Source organism: Protopterus annectens, chromosome 11.part0, assembly GCF_019279795.1.
Source record: "Protopterus annectens isolate FY-2018-M chromosome 11.part0, PAN1.0, whole genome shotgun sequence".
Taxonomy (NCBI): domain Eukaryota; kingdom Metazoa; phylum Chordata; order Ceratodontiformes; family Protopteridae; genus Protopterus; species Protopterus annectens.
In genome coordinates this window covers 798,128,043-798,145,128 of record NC_056745.1, presented here as the reverse complement: position 1 = coordinate 798,145,128, position 17,086 = coordinate 798,128,043, and the positions used below count along the sequence as shown (strand labels likewise).

At 38.1% G+C, this 17,086-nt stretch overlaps 1 protein-coding gene across 3 annotated transcripts in view; it reads left to right on the top strand.

Annotated features, from left to right (window-relative positions):
• DGKI (diacylglycerol kinase iota) overlaps positions 1-17,086 on the top strand; it is a 5,490,864-nt gene that overhangs the window by 4,400,236 nt on the left and 1,073,542 nt on the right. The gene's annotated exons all lie outside the window — the stretch shown is intronic.

Genomic DNA, 17,086 nt, shown 5'->3' with positions numbered 1-17,086 from the left:
CATAAATATTTATTACTCATACCTCTTGACATCATATAACATGAACTCTTGACAAAGCCTAAAGAATGGAGGGACAATGGTCCAAAAATAGAGACAGAAATCACATGCTTTTTTTATAATCTTAGAAAGTTGATAGAATAACAGGTTTTGTGTTAGCATGTATTTTCTGAAGCATATGAAGTATGAAACTCAAATGTATGCAAATATTTTATTACTTCAATCCAGTGTGATTTGCCAGACAAATTTTATGTGGAACAGACCAAAAGTATGAGGCAAAAATCTGGACACTGTAAATCTGGACAGCAGAGGCATGCTACTGACATCAGGTACAGGCTTTCTTGTTTAATAACCGGTAGCTCTATGAGAGTTTATGAATGCCTTCTGCAGGTTTACTAAGTCTTCTTATTTATTCTTCAGCTTATAACTCAGACCCCCAGGCCCTACAGTACAAACAAATAAATAGATATAGACTTACAGACATAAATAAATAAAATCCCTGGCAATGTGGTATGTTTTTATTTGCTTACCATTGACAGACTGCATAACTTTCAAGTCCTGAAGCACTTTTCTGTGTCATTCAAAAATATCTGAACTTTGCGTATACAATTCTACTTGCTATTTATCCTTATATAATAAGACCTTGTGAAAAAAGGCTCACTGTTTCAATAAATGTGTCACTCCTTTAGGAGCTGTTTTGTAATTTGAATCTGGTAATGTTTTTAGCAGTCCTCTCTGAATTTCTGCTCTATGCCTGCATTTGCCCATCTTAATTAGCAAAGTGTGAATTCTCTTCTAGGTTCTCTTATTCCAAAAATTTCTTGTCATTTAAAAGTAGCTGTAAGCGGTGCAATATATCAAACACAACATGACAACTGATGTGGTATTTCATTTTTGATGCCAGAGGAAGTAAATGAAGAACTCCAAATATTGTAATTGCCTACTACTAAAGCCTTACTTCCCAACCTCTTAACACAAGAAATTTGGAGAAAGCCTAAAGTGATGGGGGAAAAAGTCAACATATTTTAAATATTGTTGTAATAAGCTTAGAAAATTGCTAGAATAGCAGGTTTTGTATTAGCATGCATTTTTTGAAGGAGATGAAGTCTGAAACTGAAATGTCTGTCGTTATTTAATGACTTCACTCCTCAATGATTTGCCAGAAAACCATAAATATTATGAGGAACAGACAAAAAATATGAAGCAAAAATCTGGGCATTCTGTGAAATTCTGGACAGTTGACATGTATGGTAAAGCCGCTATTATATTATTTCTGCCTTGTATACTGTCTGCATCTAGTTTGCATCTTAAATTTAAAATAATTGTATGATGAGCAAGTTATCAATATTATAAATGATGGTTTAGTTCTCAGAGCCCTTTCCTATGGCATGACATGCAAAGGCACCAAGCCTTTCACGAAGTACTCTTGCAGTTACATATCCCAGAATTCTCCAGGACTTTGCTTCCAAGGCAGGATTAGAGCCATGTTATTATATGAATGAACATAACTTTTATCACAAATAATAGGAAATGATGATATGTAGTCAGATGAAAGAAAGGCAAAAGGATTAGAGAAGGGCAGACTGTCATATTGAGGAGGCAGAGGAACAGCAGAGGTGCATAAGGCTGATTGAGGGTAACAGAAGAAAACATCATGCATGAAAATGGCAACTCATGTCTGAAGCAACTGTTGAGGAGGTTCTATCCTTGTCTGTGCCACTGTGTGCGACAGAGGGTGTTATACATTGTTGCCAGAGGCCCTTGAACAAGGTATTTAGCACTTACAGTTATAGAGTTACTAAAATGCTGACACTGTGTATTAAGTAGTGTTACACTGCTCATGCCATTGGCAAGAAGAACAGATTTGAAATGCATGTTTGCTCACATTTCAGCTACCTTGAACAAGGTAACAGTTGCATGACTATGAGTGAATATTACAGTTTTAGTGTACAGCTAGCAGTATAGCATAATAACCCACTAAATAAGGCTTTAACGCTGCAAACATTTCTGAAGTTGTCTGTTTATATATGCTACATAAAAGTGGGCAACCTGAATGCAAAGCGATACACTTTGTGTTTTGTCTAAGAAACAGTAGAGAGTAAAACTTGAGTCTTTTTTCATAGGTTCATAGGTTCATAGGTAGGTACTAGGCTATCTGCCCAAAGGCATTTATAAGCCTAGCTGGAATGTGTGGCTTTTGCTGCCCCCCTTAGATTAGTTCCCTGTGCCTCTGTCCAGCAGAGCCATTGAAGTGATCCCTGGGGTAAACTTTTTGTTTCCCATCCATTCGTCAAGGTTTCTCTTAAAGAGGGTTAGCGAGGAGCTCTGCCTAATGTAGACTGGAATCTTGTTCCAGAGCATGGGAAGTCTCTGGGACAGGAATCTATCCCTCCAGCATGCCCTATTTATTGTTGTGGAGAAGTTTAGATCTCTGGAACATGTGGCTCGAGGGGATATGGTTTTCATTAGGTGGAGAAGGTCCATCAATTCTGGGTTGGACATGGCCTTGTATGTCAAGCAGAGATACCTCTGAGTAGGCGGTATGCAACTGAGTACAGCTGGAGTTTCTTCAGTCAAGCTGCATAGGGCATCTGCTTGAGGCCAGTGATCTTGTTGGTGAGGTACTTCTGTGGTCTTTCCAGTTGTTGCAGGTGTCTTGTAAGGTACATCCCAAATGGGGCATTGTACTCTATGATGGGTCAGATGAGTGATGCGTAAAGGGGCCCAATGACCTTTTTGATCTGGATGCAAGCCCTGTTGTGATTAGATAGGCCACATAGAAGGATTTTCTAACCACTTTGGCAATGTGATTATCAAAGGAGAGGTTACTATCTACTTGGGTCCCCAGATCCCTTATTACGTCTTCCACATTTAGAGGGCTACCACCTATGTGGTAGTTTGTGGGTACTTTGTTTTTTCCAAAGGGGATGACTATGCACTTTTTGGCATTTAGCTTGAGGCCATGGCTTTGACAAGTCTATATTATAACATCGAATTTTATAAAGTTCGAATGTTATAATATCGAGCCAGTTTTGTCGAACACTGAAAACAGTAAAGGTGCAGGACACCGAATTCTTTCCCAGGGAAAGAATTCGGTGGGCCGTTGCTGTGGCTTTGCTGTTTTCAGCATTTGATATGTTGGAACGTTACGGGTCGGTTTCAGGTAAGTGTGTGATTGTGTGTAGGTTAAGGTTAGGGGGTGGGTTAGGTGAGTTAGGGTTAGGGAGAAGGTCAGGTAAGTGTGCGGTTGTGTGTAGGTTAGGGTTAGGGGGCGGATTAGGTGAGTTAGGGTTAGGACACAGGTGAGGTGAGTGTTCGATAGTGACGGACCCCAGGGTTAGGGTCGGGTTAAGGTAAGTGGATAGCTAGTAGTGTATGTAAAGTTTAGTTTAGGTTTAGGTGTAGGATTTTAAGTGTATGTGTGTGGATTGCTGTTTTTTGTGTGTGTTTGTGTTGTGTGTATGTTTCTCAGAATAGTGATTTTTTTTCCCTGGGAAAAAAAAACACTATTCTGACTGTTCAGTGCTTGCGGATTTCAATGTTTAGGGTTCTATATTATAACATTCAATCTTTGTAGATTTCGATGTTATAATATAGACCCGGTTTTGACACCAGGTATCTATCTCAGTGAGACCTTTTTGGAGGATGTCTGTGTCAGCCGGAGAGTCCCTAGTTTGCAGTCGTCTGCAAACTTGGTCAGCCATAGTCCTCCTGTGCTTGCCTGTACCTCTGAGAAGTATATGCCAAACAGTAGGGGTCCTAGGACTGAGTCCTGGGGAATGCCACTTGTAACCAGTTTAGAGTCAAACCTAGCTCCCGTAACTCTTACCATGTGGGTTCTGTCCATGAGCCAGTTGGCAACCCATCTCGTGACATAGGGGTTTATGTTCAGGCTGCTGAGCTTGTCTATAATACCTGAGTGGGGAATGGTGTCGAAGGCCTATGCGAGCACTAGGTAGGTTGTGTGGACCACCTTTCCCTCATCTATAGCCTTGGTAACTGTCTCAAAGAAGTCCACCAGGTTTAGGAGGCATTATCTGCCCTGAACAAAGCCAAACTGGGTAGGGTCCAGTGTTTGGAGGTTCCCAATGTCTCTGCTAATGAGATCCATGATGATATGCTCCATAGCTTTGCAGATCAAGCTAGTCAGGCTTATAAGGCGATAGTTCCCAGGGTACGTTGTGGCTCCAGCTTTGTGGAGAAGAATAACTGTTGCTGTGTGCCACTCTGTGGGCATGTAGCCTGTGGAGAGGCTGAGTTTAAACAGTGTGTTTAGGTGAGGGGTTAGTTCATCTTTGAGCTCATGTAGGACGCAGCCTGGGACACCGTCCGGTCAAATTGATTCTGTGTTTTTGGCTTTGGAGAGGGCTGTTTTAAATTGAGTGTCTGTGATTTCAGGGGCACTACATTCTTCTGGTATAGTTATGGGCCCTTTTGGGGGTGAGAGGGGGGTGAAGTTTGCACTGAACCTGTCCGCCAGGATGTTGGCTGTATCAGTCAGCTCAGTACATTTTGTGCCATTCTGCACTAACTCTGAGCAGATCTGAGAATTGCCACTTAAATTCTTGACGTAGCTGAAGAATGCCTTGTGGTTATCTTTGGAGTCCATGGCAATTTTTCGTTCGAAGCTAGCCTTGGATGATTTTATGAGGGAATGTACTTTCTTGCTGATACTGATCAGGGATGCCTCCCCTTCTTGGGATTTTACTCTTTTCTGTACTAGTTTCCTTCTTCTGTTGTATAGCTTGTTTATGGCAGGGGTCCACCAGACTGGTTTCCTTTTCTTGGAGGAGTGAGTCTTGGTTTTGTTTGGGATAGCACGATCAATGCATTCTTGTAGGTGCCCGTAAAGTGCATTAGTAAAGGATTTTGCAGCTTGGACAGCTTTATCCTTAAGCATGGGGACTTTGAAACTTCCCACCTCGGTCTTAAGTAATGTGAAGTTTGCTTTTGAAAAGTTTTTCACTGTGGTTTCTTTGACCGGGGGTGGTGGCGGAATGTGGATATCCAGACTGATTAGTTTATGGTAAGATCTAACCAGCAAGGGGTTGACCTCCAGTGTGGAACACCGGTCGCCATGTCGGTGATGATCAGGTCCAATATGTTATCACCTCTGGTGGGGGTGTTGACCAGTTGATCCAGGGTGTTTGAGTTTATAAATTCTAAAAAATGTTGGGCAAGGGAGTTTGCACTTGAGTAGTTCTCCCAGTTAATGTTTTGGTAATTGAAATCACCCAATATCAGGGTGTTTGGTAGGACCTTTATGTTTCCCAGTGTTTCCAGGAATGCGGAGTGGGGGTCCTGGGACATGGTGGGTGATCTGTAGCAAGCTATAATTTGAATAGCAGTTTTGCCCATTGTTAGTTGCACGTGGATGATCTCTGAAGCATCGTGCTGAGCCACTAACCTGGAGGTGTGGGTATCCTTGATGAATATGAATACTCCCCCGCCTTTTGTATTTCGGTCCAGGTTTTGTGGCTGAAATGTATGGTATGAGTTGTAGCCTGGTAGTGCTGGGGTGCACTCTGGCACCTTAAACCAGGTTTCTGTTACTGCACTTATATCAAATTTTCTACATACTGAGGAGTGCCTTGAGTGCGTGCATTTTGAGATTTACCCTTCTGTCAATGAGTAGCATTACCCTGGTTAACATTGTCGCCTCACAGCAAGAGGTTCTCTGGTTCGATTCTCGGCTGGGGTGCCTTCTGTGTGGAGTTTGCATGTTCTCCCTGTGTTCGCGTGGGTTTCCTCCGGGTACTCCGGTTTCCTCCCACATTCCAAAGACATGCATCTGGAGCATTTCTCCCCGGGCCTCCACTGAAAACAGGCTCTGTGGAACCTAGTCGGACATTCCCGGTCAACAAATGTTAAATAAAAAAAAAAAAAAATAAAAAAAATAAAAACCCTCAGTTTTTTGTTACTTGTGCTGTTTATGGCCGTGGGATTTTCTTTTGAGCCTTGCCTAAAAAAGGCACTATGTGGGTGGCAAGAGCATTGGCCAGTATTTGAAACCTAAGGGTGACAGGTGCAAGCCGTCTCTAGCAAAGCAGTGTGGCTTGTCGAGCATGTCATCCCGGGCTGACAGACACTGGATCCCCTTTGAATAACACCAGAAGCTTAGCCAATTGTTGAAATTGATATTTTTTTCTCTATAACATGGTATCATTCTTGGTGAGGGCAGGATGCTACTCAGTGTCAGGGTCATACCGGCCTGTGCTACATGATCAGAGAGCTCCTCCATGTCTCTTTTCATGTAGTCAAGGGAGGTATGGCTCAGGTCATTCACACTAACATGGACAGTGACAGAGTCATATTTGTACTTGTTGTGGAGTGACCTGAGTGCATGGGTTATGTGGCGGATCCTGGCATCCAACAGGCAGTTAACAGTAACCTTCTCCTTGTTCAGCCTAGTGAGCGGGACGTCAGTGTGCCTGACTATAGAGTCACCTATTACTAGTGTGTTGGGTATGTTATTTTGCCTCAGAATTAAACTGTATGTGCTTTAGTTAAGTCATTCGCATTTATTTAAGTTACATTTCTTGTATGAGAACATGGAAAGCAATTCAACATTTTTTGAATGAGGAGATCACATTGGGAGCTTTGTTCTGTGTATTAGCATTATTTTAGGTATTTTACCAAAGGCAAGGTCAAACTAAGATGCAAACTTCTTACAAAAGCATGTGCATTTATAAAGATGCTCAGTTTGTATGATTGTATGTCACTGCTGTAGATTCAATTATTGTTTATAAACAGTGGAGTACCTCTGTGGAGCACCATTAGAAAGGGAAAGCAGAAATGGAAGTGCAAATGGAAACTGTCATAGAACATACTTAGTCACATCAATGGAAGAGGGACTTTACGTTACTCTCAAAACAGTGGAGTAAAAACTGCAGCAGACTGAAAATAATGCAGACCACACGGGGTCAGATGGTTTAAAATTTATTAGTTAAAATATATAATACTAAAAATGCATCAGCTCCTGTTTAGAGCAGATAGTTGAGAAGGTGTCTGTGCCATCTGTGCAACAGGTAATATGGAAATGTTGAAGGACATGTTAGATTCTCAAGATGAAAACTGGAACCACATAAATAATCAACAGCAGAAATAATTTTATGAAATACCCTAGAATAAATTAACTGGCCAGCAACATCACAAAGAATAACAGCCAAATAATCAATAACTGAGGGATGAGAAAGTGAAGTAACAGACAGACCAGATCTATTATTTCCCAAACTCTCCATAAACATTTTTTAATCCATAATATCACCTTTCCAATTAAAAATTAATTCATTAATATAATAAAAATAACATACCACATTATAAAAAATGGAATAAATATATCAATTCTAACTGCTTGTTGTTTTGTGTGTTGTTTTGTATACTGTCATATCAAGATGATAGCCATTCATGTTCCAGAGGTACCAACAGAAAATATTCAGGAGGGAAGGACAACTAACATATGTGCTGTAATGGGTAAGAGTGAGCAATAAATACATTGAGCTGCATAAGCCTGGTGCTGTAGATGTGGATGTATTTCTGGAAGGACTAGGTAGAGACAAGACATGCATGACTAGCTCCAGGACCTTCAAGGACTAGTCAGGAGTATAGATGTACTTCATAAGGAGATTAAGGATGAATGGGACAGAATGGGACATTCCTCCTGTTACAATAATATCTAATAATACAGAAGAAGCATTGCATTAAAGTGGGAGTATGATGTATATCGTCTGTGGCTAACAGTTCATATACCGTAAGACAGTGTCCAGGTAAGTCTTATAGGAAACAGGAATACTGATGTGGATAGTGACAGTTATGACTGGGTTGAGTCTGCAGCAGTGCCAGTAGTCAGATGAGAAATAAGTCATCTTAAGCCTAAAAATACAAATTTGCCTGTGATCAGCACAAGTTCAAGTATGCCTGTGGTTGACATGGGGATATGGATCCTGAGTAGATCTGTTTTTGCAAAGCATTTTTTTTTTCATAGCAAATCACTGTGATAAAACATAAGAATGAGTGATATTTAGGAAAAAAGTGGAGATGGAGACTGTGAAAAGGCCTCCAATGAAAACATATCTATGGGGGGAGGAGCATACAATAGAGTAAGATTCTGGATGAGGTTGGAAGGCAGGGAGTTATTCTGAGGTTAGTGATTATGAGAGTCCAAAATTCCAGTATAATGTTGTCATATTTGTGCTGGCAGACAACTATTAATAAAAAGAGAAACCTGAAAATTAGTAGGTGGGGAATGAATGATTGCTGAAGAAACTGGTGAGACAGAAAAAGCAAAAAGGGAATTTGACTGAACTTATCCCATTGTCCCAATGGCAGAATTGCAAAATAACTGAAGTGGATCTTATTCCAAAGTAGACACTGGAACAGCTCATAGTACTTCTTAACACATTTTCCAGAAAAAAGATCCTGTTAATGACAATATCCCTGAAAAAAGTGCTTAACTTTTGTTTACCGAGTACAGCTGTTGCTGTAGTAAACAGTTGTGCAGAGCCATGGTTTACCAAACTGGATATGTAAATATATTTATGCTCATGTCAAATATAGAAAACAGAACTGCCTGGTTATTTAGATTGGCTGCAAACTTTAGTTACATGCATGTCTGTGGGGGATCCATGTATCAGTGTATCTTTTCAAGTTGTAAGCACATAGATGCAGATAGCCAGTGGGCTGGGAAAGTTATTTATATGCATAACTAATCATGTGCATGATGACCAGTTTAGGAAAACTACATAAATACCATTAATATTAATAAAGTGGAATCTCTGTGTCCTGTCCGTTGTTCCCTTGCACAAAGATGTGCTTCCACTGAACCCGGGAACTATAGATCTATTAGCCTGACTAGCCTTATCTGTAAGGGCATGGAATGAATCATCATGGATCTTATAAACAAAGATATACATAATCTCCAAACACTTGACCCTTACTCAATTTGGATTTGTCAAAGGGAGATCAGGCCTATTAAACCTGGTGGACTTCTTTGAGACAGTCACCAAGATCCTGAATGAAGGGAAATCTGTGCATACAGCCTACCTGGACTTATCCAAGGTGTTTGACATTATCCCCCACTCAGGCATCATTGACAAACTCACCTAACTAGGCATCACCCCTTATATCATTAGATGGGTCACTAATTGGCTCACTGATAGAGCTCATATAGTCAAGACAGGGGAATCTACCTCCAGCAGCAGATCCTTAACAAGTGGTGTTCCACAGGGATGAGTCCTGGGACCTCCAGTGTTTGGAATCTATTTCTCTGAAGTACAAGCAAAAACTAAAGGTCTGTGGCTGACAAAGTTTGCTGATGACTGCAAACTGGAAGTGGTCATAGAGTCACCAAATGATGTCAACATCCTACAAGAGGGTCTTACACAAACAAATGATTGGTACCAAAGTCATGGCCTTAAACTCAATGCAAAAAATTTATTATTTTTATTATTATTCCTTTTGGTAAAAGCAATTTTTCTGCTAACTACCACATCAATAGCAACACTTTAAGTACGGACTCAGTGGTGAGGGACCTGGGCCTACAGGTTGACAGCAACCTTACCTTTGACCAACATGTCTCCACAATAGTAAGAAAGGCATTCTATATTGCTCATCTCATAAGTAAGGGTATTGCCACCAGAAAAAATAGTTATAATCTCCCTGTACTCTTCCCTCATCAGACCAATAATTGAGTACAATGCCCCTTTTGGTATGTGCCTTTCCAAGCACCTGCAGCAAACTACAAAGGTTCCGCATAAGGAAAATTCAACGTCTTCAGCATCTTTCCTATGGGGATCATCTGAAATCACTGCCACTTTATTCTATTTCATACAGACTTCTCAGATGTGACCTCTACCTTGCATACAAGGCAATCTCTGACCCTGCTTTACTGGAAATGCTACATATCCGTAAGTCAAATGCTACACCAGATTACTTGCTCTAAAGATCTTAACCTGGTATGTGACATTAATAAAACCTGCTGGAGGGACAGATTTGTCTCTCAGAGGTTACCACAGCTTTGGAACAGACTTCCACTTCATGTCAAACAGAGTACCTCTTTGGCCCTTTTCAAAAGCAATCTGGATGGTTGGATGGGTGACCATAAATTCCCCCCCCCCCCGGGAGTTCCACTTGTGTCCCTCTTGGACAGGTGCAGTAGGTGCTGATCGTGGAAATAAGGGTAAGAACTTGGCTAGGCTAGGAAGGGCCTTAGGGCCATTAGCCTAATAACTTCCTATGATTCTATGATCTTATGATCTGTTTGGTATCTGATAGGATTTGTTTACTCAGGATATGTTAAAAACACAATTACATCTAACTAGGAAGTTAAAAGTGTTAGGCTACCAGTTTAGGTCACTAGGGCCTAGACTAACAGAACGGGACAGAAAAAGAAATATAGTAACTAGGTCAGAAAACTGAGATTCTAACAACATTTAAGCTTGCCTAAACTGAACATATATGCTATAGACAATACTAATGCTATATGACAAACCATTCAAACCCTACAATGGTATGAGTTTTGAATTTGAATAGATTTTGACAATGTCTGATGTAGGCATCTAAACCCTAGTCCTGTCTATCAGGCCTCACTAAAAATGTAGTTGAATATCATTACTAAACTACCGTGTGGTTAGTTGTATACGTGTCTGTCTTTCTATAACACTTTGAGACTCTATTTCTTATATGAAATTTAGGCAGAACAAAAAAAAAAATTGATTTAGATTTTGCTTGTCATTTCAATTATGGTTTTACTGATAGCTATTTTTACTGGTAAATATTTTTACTAACATTAAATATAGATTAAGGCTTATTTCTCTGAACATACAGTGAACTCTAATGGAATTAGTAATAAAATGATATGGCCTTCATTGCAGAAAGAGCTAATGCTTGGCAAAGTCTATCTGGCACCGTACAGGGAGAGTATGCAAGAATGCTTTCTAGGAGACACAAAACATCTGAGTAATCTAAATCACATCTTCTAAGAACAATGAAGAGCCAAGAAAGTCGGGCATGGTCTTGGCCCTGCTGAATAGATATCAGGTGTAGGAGAATGGTTGAACTGGGAAAACCCAGAGCATCAAGCCAAAAAATATTCCATGAAAAAATATGTGTGTGTGTGTGTGTGTGTGTGTGTGTGTGTGTGTGTGTGTGTGTGCGTGTGTGAGAATGTGCATGCATATGAATGCACATAAAAATATCTCAGTGTGCATTTGTGGGGGAGGGGCACATGCAAGTGCTTTTCATGTCATATCATGCCAACATTCTGATGTAACATATGAGAAAAGGCAAAGGTCCCCTTTGTTAACCTGCCAATCTGATCAGGCTGTTTGCTATGCAATGGTGTAAAGTGTGAATCTCAACACACAAACGCAGACATACACACACACACACACACACACACACACACACACACACACACACACACACACACACACACACACACACACACACACACTCACATGTGCATGCAATCTAATTTATATATCTTTAGCAGAACAATGGTCACACTATTTGCTTATAATCTGTAAGCATCTGTGGGAAAGATGCATTCAACGTATACTCCCTGATATCTTTATTATTTTTTTTTTATAAATGAAGAAAAGGATTCCATTTTCCAAGCATATTTTTATAAACTATAAAGCAGCTCACACAAGGACTATAAGTGGGACCCTCCATACTGTGAGAATTTAAATACAGTGACAGGGAAGCATATGCTTTCACCACCACCCCCAAACTGATGTAGCACATGATATTCCCTCTTGTCTGAGATTCAATTATCTGAAAGTTAATATTCATAAGTGGTTGGGGGTAGAGTGGTGCAGCTCCCATGTCAGTGGATTTGGGGGAGTTGCCTGTAGAAAAACATGCTTTTTTAGGAGCAAACTTGGCACATTGTTGCTATGCTTTAGGGATCTCATTTACTTGTTCAGTGCTTTGGGACTCATATTGAAGCCTGTCAAAAATTCCATTTATACACCATTTATTAGCCATGAATTTAGCAAAGAGGCTTTAAAGGGTATGTTCTTATCTTTCAGGCAGCATACAGGTATCTTCATCAGATACTTATACACCTATCATTTGTTCCTGAAAGGTGCCCTCATAGTGACTCTGTGCTTATTAATCCCTATGGTGTTTCACTTTCTTGACATTGAGAAAACCATCTAGCAGTATAAGCTTGTAATTCAGTGTCCTGGGATTTTCATAATCACCAGTGTCATCACATCTGAGTCAAATATGTTATTTATTTGTTCATATTGCTTGTTTTCCCTCAACTTTCTTCCTATTCAACTTTAATGTAACAAAAGAATGTTTTTCCTCTCCTGTGAAATAATTCTCATTTTTTTAGTACAGGAATCTGTTGCTTTACATAGGATCATTCTACTTGGTAATATTTTAGATTCTTAAATAAGCTGATAACTTTTTTGTTGTCTCTGCTAAGACAACTTAATAAGACAGCTGCTAATAAGGAAAGTCGGAGAGCATCAAAGACTGTTTCTTATCACTTATATTAAATACTTACAAGCTTTAAGTTAGACATTTATGTACTACCTGGCCTTAAAGTGGCTTCACATGTTTATACTAGTATTACTCTCGCTTACTCTGTGAAATGTTTTCCAGATGCCATCGTGTTCAGCTAATCGGGTCTATATCACATCGTGAAACTTGTATAAGTTAGAACGATGTAATATCGAACCCAAAAGTCCGAAATGCAAAACTAGTGAAGCCACGGCACATCGATTTTTTTCCCCAGGGAAAAAAAATTGCTGTGTCGTTTTCAGGGCTTTGCCATTTCCTACACTGTGGAGCGATCTCGGAGTTTGTATATTTAAGAAGGAGGTGTGCAGGGAGCACAGGCCCCATGTTGGGGGGTGTGGGGGTGAAACCCCCATTTTAGTTTTAGTTTAAGGTTTATGTTTTTTTTTTGGTTACGGAACATCGACTTTTTTCCCCTGGGAAAAAAATCACTGTTCTGTGTGTTAGTTATTGTGCGGTTTTGGACTTTTGGGTTCAATATTACAATGTTCGAATTTTTACAAGTTCGACAATGTGATACAGACCCCAACTGATCAACATCTCCTTCATGAGTGGATATCTCACATGGTGTTTTTGGCTGCAAGAGTCAGCATTTTTAATTTAGATGCACTATCAAACTATTTTACTCCCTTTCCACACTGAACAGTCCTGACCATAATTCAATAAATAGATGTGTGAGTGTTTGTGTGTGTTTGTATGTATGTATGTATGTATATATATGTATATATATATATATATATATATATATATATATATATATGTATATATATATATATATATATATATATATATATATATATCTATATATATATGTGTGTATTTGTGTGTGTGTGTGTGTGTGTGTGTGTGTGTGTGTGTGTGTGTGTGTGTGTGTGTGTGTGTGCGCTCACAAAGCAACTAATACAACTACACACTTTATTAAAATAACACAGGAAGTACTTTTGTCCCTTTGACTTTTTTCACACACACACACACACACACACACACACATATAGATATATATATATATATATATATATATATATATACCATATTAAGTTCTACATATAGTCTAATCACGTGATTTAATGTTTTAATCGATGTCTCTTTAAATATACAATAAATATATTTAAAGTTTTTCATTTGAGTTACTCCTGGAAAATTAAAGACCTCTAGATTAATATCTCATTAATATTCTTCCTAGTTAAGTAAATATTCTACAGGATTGTTGCTATTTCTAAGTGTCACACAGTGTAATACAAACAATGCATTACCTAAAAATGATATTCAAAAATTGCATTGCATACACAATTGGCACATGTAGTAAAATGTCTATTTAGTGCAACCTTGACAGTTTGTTGCCTTAGCACATGTATGTAGCTGAATATGTACCTGTCCTTTTCTTATTGTCCTTCCTATGTGGAAGTCTAAGCAAGACACACAAGATTCACACCAACCTGCATAAGAAAGTTTTTGTGACATACAGGTAATATATAAAAGAAGATGTATTTAAAACCATTTCAACTTTTTAAACATACACAAGTACTGCCATTACTGATGACCCTATACTGACTGAACACATCAAGCCATATCCTTTTTTTCAACTTGTTTAGGTGAAGATATAAAATTTGTAGATGAACCCTGAAATTCATGTTCTTCCCCTTTTAATAAACAAAAACTGGAGCCTCAATCTACTTGTACTTTGGAGGTAAACCTTTTACTGTTATTGGATTTGATTTTGAAATATGCATTGTAGATAGACCAAAAAAACAAACTGAACTAATTTCATAATTCTAGTTCTTGTATTATGTGCATCCTATCATTACATAATGCAGCTTGCTGAGTTTCTTATATACCTGTACAAGGTTATAAAACATACGCCTTGCTTTGAGGAGATCGGTCATTTTGTTTTTTTTTACAGTTTCTTCAGACTAAAATGTTGTATCTCATTGAAAAAATTACTTCTTGTTTTAAAAATGACATCATCATCTTCATCTTCATCATTGGTCCGTCTACTAATATGAAGCACCTGCCCTTTCATTATATTTTCTCTCATATATCGTAGCTGCAAGCTGTAAAAATGTAAATAACTATTACTTAAAACAATGTTTTATGCATTTTCTTGAGCAGATGACCACTGCTTTTAGACAAACACAAACCAAAAAAGTAACAGAATGCACATCATAACAAAAAGTGCATTTTAAATATTGAGATGCTTAGTTTATATATGTAGCAAAAATGAATTAAGTTTAACTTCCTCATTTTCTAGCATCTTGAAATAAATAGATATACTTTCTATCAATATGCCATAAATTAATTTGCATAACTAGGTGCCTTCATAGCGCACGTTGCTACATCTGTCATTTGGAGATAATAATTACTTTCAAACTTTACGGAATTATATGTTAAAGTAACACCCAGAAGGTTAATTAATACCTAAACTGACAAGTGAAAGCTGAGGCATTAAATGATGTGATTGAGTTACAATTATTAAACATATATAGAACTGAATGTAGCATTATGTTTTACAGTCTGATGACATCTGAAGGGGTGAAAGCATTTGCTGTGGTTTTTCAATAAAGTCTGATGACTTTATAGGTAGTTTACCATGTTTTTTACTTGCCATTTATTTTGTTATGCTAAGCAGTTCTTTTTTCCAGTGAAACTGTTTTATTTATTTAGTTGTTTTTTAATTAAGCAAACTATTTAGTAATGTATGCAAAGGAGAAATACATGGCGTGCAGGAATTTATTAGTAGTCTATCATATTAAATAGCATCTCAAGTCAACACATTATTAAATTGCCTGTTTTTATATGTTAACCTTTGCATCATCCCTTACTAAATGCCAGTGTTGTCATGACTAGAGAAAGATTTCTATTCAGTGAATAAAAAAATATATATATGCAAATTGCAACTACTAGTTTTCCAAAGTTGCATGACTTAAACATACTCATTAATATCAGAATATTCAAATTATTAAGTTACATCGACATTTACTTTAAAAAAAGTCATACAGAGACAAAGCACTCTTTAATATCAGGCAAAGCTTGCTGGATGGCTGTCATGCAATAGATTTTCTGTTTCAACTAGGCTATCTTGGTATAATCTGATACCAACTTCTCAGTTTACATCATTTTCTCTTGTGTTTTGTATATCCAAAGAAATGATCTCTATTCTATGAAACTAGAATTCTACCAAGGCTCTATGATGATTGCTGGCTAATAGAAATATAAGTAAATAAAAGGCATAGTCATGGAGAGATTCAGTACAGACAGCAAGTGCTGACTTGGGGAATGAAACCAGAGAATAGTGAGGTGAAAAAAAATCATCTCTCTATGTAGTGCAGCAGAAAGTAAGTGTGCATTGACAAATGCTAATAATAGTGATGTATATAACAAGGCAGAAGGACACCGTGCTTCCACTGTACAGAGATGCGACAAGGCTGTACATGGAATACTATTTGTAATACTGTTGCTATTCCTGAGAAAAATGATACCATTTTTTGGAGAATCCTCTAGGATATCTGAAAGGTTTAGGGATTACTGTCAAAGAAAATAATCAGACATTGCGCATACTGCCTTTGGAGGAAAGAAAAAAGTTGTAGGAGTTGTCTTCCTCTCACAAGCAACAGAAAAAAAAAACATGACTATGCCTGCAAAATGTTAAATGGTTAGCAAATACAGGAAGTGATGTCGTATTATATCTTTTGTCTTCAATCTCCTGTATCTGGAATAGTGTCCACCCACTAGTACATATGGTAATACTTCAGTTGTACAAATGTTTTTTGAAATCTGAATATCAAGAGTGTCTTACTCTGAAAGTATGCCCTTTAGCCCTTGTAAGAAGGAAAATTATTCATTAAAATTTCACTTGTGACCTGGAATTAACCTCCAACAGGCAATAGGAATCAATCTAAATTTGAATTTAATGGTGAACTTGCTGGTTAGTTATCACCTGTTAATAATTATTGATTATCTGTTAATAAACACAGAAATTTTCAGGACATGGGTTGATTGCATTAACACCCGATGCAACAAGTGGGAATGTAGCTTAGAATAGGTAAACTTACCGGTCTGTTGTTATCTGTATTTGCACAAAATATCAGTGTTTTCCATAACAATATTCCTGGCTGTCATCACACAGCTAATTTCTGGAAAGATCCTACTATATCTTTAAGCTTCTTAATGACATTTTTCATCTAAATTAAATAACATAATATGTTTGTGCCTGCTCTGTTCTATATTTCAAGTTTGAATGACTCTGTTGTATTTCTGTTCCACTGACTCTGTAGAATTCCTCATACCGTTCAACTCAGATTAATTGCAGCTATTAATTCAAGTGCAATCCGAATATGTATATCCGTGAGATACATTTTATGTTATTTTCTGGTTTAACATACAGCCTGACAAGTGACAGGATATAGTAAATAAACTGACCTATTTGCCTGGCTATCAGACAAGATAATAAATGCTGATTCTGCTTATTGTCAAGGGCTAGGTTTTGGAGAAGCTTTGAAAGGAAAAACTATGGGTAAAATAGATAATAAGGGGAAGAAAACCAGTAGTATAAAGACTGAAT